This window comes from Saccostrea echinata, unplaced genomic scaffold (genome assembly GCF_033153115.1).
Source record: "Saccostrea echinata isolate AGI-Se365-2 ecotype Australia unplaced genomic scaffold, CSIRO_AGI_Sech_v1 ptg000088l, whole genome shotgun sequence".
NCBI classification, from domain to species: Eukaryota; Metazoa; Mollusca; class Bivalvia; order Ostreida; family Ostreidae; genus Saccostrea; species Saccostrea echinata.
The window spans coordinates 934,796-939,141 of record NW_026889837.1 but is presented as its reverse complement, the minus strand read 5'-3'; positions in this window follow the sequence as shown (position 1 = coordinate 939,141).

Sequence of the window (4,346 nt, the reverse complement as noted above, 5' to 3'; positions counted from 1 at the left end):
CGATTTAAATTTTTGAAAAAAAAATTCAAAACTGCTCCCAAAGATGGAGGACATCATGCAATAAGGTTGAAATCTCTCAAAGGTCAAATAGAGTGAAATTTAAACGATTTAAATTTTTCAAAAAATTTAAATTGAACCCAAACGTTAAAACAAGGACTATCTCTGTATTTTGAGAGATGGAGAACATCATACAATGTGTTTTGAATCTCTAAAAGGTCAAATAAAATGAATTTTAAACGATTTAAATTTTTCAAAAAATTTAAATTGAATTCAAATGTTAAAACAAGGACTATTTCTATATCTTGAAAGATGGAGAACATCATATGATGTGTTTTGAAATCTCTCAAAGGTCAAATAGAGTGAGATTTAAACGATTAAAATTTTTCAAAAAAATTAAATTGAATCCAAACGTTAAAACAAGGACTATCTGTATATTTTGAGAGATGGAGAACATCATACAATGTGTTTTGAAATCTCTCAAAGGTCAAATAGAGTGAGATTTAAACGATTTAAATTTTTCAAAAAATTTAAATTGAATCCAAACGTTAAAACAAGGACTATCTCTATATTTTGAGAGATGGAGAACATCAAACAATGTGTTTTGAAATCTCTCAAAGGTCAAATAGAGTGAAATTTAAACGATTTAAATTTTTCAAAAAAATTAAATTGAATCCAAATGTTAATACAAAGACTATCTCTGTATTTTGAAAAATGGAGAACATCATATAATGTGTTTTGAAATCTCTCAAAGGTCAAATAGGGTGAAATTTACACGATTTAAATTTTTCAAAAAATTTAAATTGAATCCAAATTTTGAAAAAAGAACTATCTCTGTATTTTGAAAGATGGAGAACATCATACAATGTGTTTTAAAATCTCTCAAAGGTCAAATAGGGTGAAATTTAAACGATTTAAATTTTTCAAAAAATTTAAATTCCTTCCACAAACCTAAAAACGCAACAAATGATGTTCTCTTCCTTCAAAATATGGAAGTTGGCTTTTATTTAATATTTCATTGCAATTTAAATTTTTTGAAAACATTAAATCGTTTAAATCTCACTCTAATTGACCATTGAGAGGTTCCAAAACACATTGTACGATGTTCTCCATCTTTCAAAATACAGAGACAGTCCTTGTTTTAACATTTGGAAGCAATTTAAATTTTTTGAAAAATTTAAATCGTTAAAATCTCACTCTATTTGACCTTTTAGAGATTTCAAAACACGTTGTATGATGTTCTCCATCTCTCAAAATATACAGATAGTCCTTGTTTTAACGTTTGGATTCAATTTAAATTTTTTGAAAAATTTAAATCGTTTAAATTTCACTCTATTTGACCTTTGAGAGATTTCAAAACACATCATATGATATTCTCCATCTTTCAAGATATAGAAATAGTCCTTGTTTTACCATTTGAATTCAAATTAAATTTTTGGAAAAATTTAAATTGTTTAAATCTAACTCTATTTGACCTTTAAAAGATTTCAAAACACATTGTATGATGTTCTCCATCTTTCAAAATACAGAGATAGTCCTTATTTTAACTTTTGGATTCAATTTAAATTTTTTGAAAAATTTAATTCCTTTAAATCTCACTCTATTTGACCTTTCGGAGATTTCAAACAACATTGTATGATGTTCTCCATCTTTCAAAATACAGAGATAGTCCTTTTTTCAAAATTTGGATTCAATTTGAATTTTTTGAAAAATTCAAATCGTTTAAATTCCACTCTATTTGACCTTTGAGAGATTTCAAAACACATTGTATGATGTTCTGCATCTTTCAAAATGTAGGCATAGTACTTGATTTTACCATTTGGATTCAATTTAAATTTTTGAAAAATTTAAATCGTTTAAATCTCACTCTATTTAATCTTTCAGTGATTTCAAAACACATTGTATGATGTTCTCCATCTTTCAAAATACACAGATAGTCCTTGTTTTTACATTTGGATTCAATTTAAATTTTTTGAAAAATTTAAATCATTTAAATTTCACTCTATTTGACCTTTGAAAGATTTCAAAACACATTGTATGATGTTCTCCATCTCCTAAAATACAGAGATAGTCCTTGTTTTAACATTTGGATTTAATTTAAATTTTTTGAAAAATTTAAATCGTTTAAATTCCACTCTATTTGACCTTTGAGAGATTTCAAAACACATTGTATGATGTTCTCCGTCTTTCAAAATACAGAGATAGTCCTTGTTTTCACAACTGGATTCAATTTAAATTTTTTGAAAAATTTAAATCGTTTAAATCTCACTCTATTTGACCTTTGAGTGATTTCAAAACACATTGTATGATGTTCTCCATCTTTCAAAATACAGTGATAGTCCTTGTTTTAACAATCAAAATCACATCTCATCGATATCGGACGGAAGACCCACTCGTTGCTTGCAACGAGATCGGATCTAGTTATTATTCTTTTTTTCTGCACAAATTTTGTGCAGACGATTTCTCGGAGATGGATCGATGGATTTGCTTCAGATTTTCAAGATTGTTGCTAGGTTATCTGAAGTTAATTCCGGCTAAACAATTTTTAGAAATTCACTTCTGGTCCGGAGTTATCGTCCTTTTATCAAAATTTAGAGGACCTCCTTGTCTGCGATGGAACTCAAAAACGGCTTAAGCTAGAGCGCTGAAATTTTCAGTGATGATAGAGGACATGTTGCCATTTTGCACCTGGGTTTGGATATTTTCCGGAAATGCCTAGTATGGAAGCTCGGTAGGGGTCGAAATTTAGGACACGAATCATGAGTGAATTTTTGAGACATTTTGTATCATATCTTTTAAAGTATAATTATTTTGTAAAAACATACTGAACAATATTTGTGCAGAATGACAAAATCTTTAATATGATATCAAGAAAAAAGGGCTGACTTGTCATATTAGGGGCCGAGAGGGGCGAAAAGTATTAAATCAATAACTCTTTAACGATCAATATTTTGGTATACATTACTGAAGCAAAAATGTTTATCTTAACAATTAACAACCATATATTATGATATATACATCATATGTTACATAGTTAAGGTCCATCAGGGGCCAGAATGCCAAATCTTTGGCACTCTATATCTCGAAAGTGGGAAATATTTTGATAAGCAATATTTAATAAAAGATGTTAAAAAAATGTTCTAAACAATATCTAACCTTTCGATTTTTGCTAAACGTCCCCATTAAGGAGTTGAAGGGCTGGCCCCTAAATATATCTTTTGCATATATCTCGAAAACGAAAAAGAATTTCTGAATAGTTGTTGAACAAAAAGTGTTCAAAATCATAAGAGCTTTAAAATGGTATGAAGAAAAAGGGGCTAACTCCTCAAAATAGGGGCCGAGAGGGGCCAAAAGTCTTTAATCAATATCTTCTTAATGGTCAATATTTTGCAATTCATTCCTGAAGCAAAAATGTTTATCTGAACAATTTACAACTATATAATATAAAATTTTTGTCATATGTTATATAATAAGGGGCCACGAGGGGCCAGAATGCCAGATCATTGGCACTCTATATCTCGAAAGTGGAAAATATTTTGATAAGCAATATTGAATAAAAGATGTTCAATATAATGTTCTTAACAATATTTAACTCTTCGATTTTTGCTAAAGGTCCCCATTAAGGAATTGAAGGGCTGGCCCCTAAATATATCTTTTTCATATAGCTCGGAAACGAAAAAGAATTTCTGACTAGTTGTTGAACAAAAAGTGTTCAAAATCATGAGAGCTTTAAAGTGATATGAAGGAAAAGGGGCTAGACCCTCAAAATAGGGGCTGAGAGGGGCCGAAAGTCTTTGAACAATTACTCTTTAATGATCAATATTTTGTAAAGCATTACTGAAGCAAAAATGTTTATCTCAGCAATTCACAACTATATATTATGATATTTAGATCATATGTTACATAATTAGGGGCCAAGAGGGGCCAGAATGCTAAATCTTTGACGCTTTATATCTCAAAAGTGGGGAATATTTTGATAAGCAATATTGATCAAAAGATGTTCAAAATAATGTTCTTAACAATATGCAACCTTTTATTTTTTGCTAAACGTCCCTATTAAGGAGTTGAAGGGCCGGCCCCTAAATACTTCTTTTGCAGATATCTCAAAAACGAAATAGAATTTCTGACTAGTTGTTGAACAAAAAGTGTTCAGAATCATAAGAGCTTTAAAGTGATATGAAGAAAAAGGGCTGGACCCTCAAAATAGGGGATGGGAGGGGCCGAAAGTCTTTGAAAAATTACTCTTTAATGATCAATATTTTGTAAAGCATTACTGAAGCAAAAATGTTTATCTCAGCAATTCACAACTATATATTATGATATTCATATCATATGTTACATAATTAGGG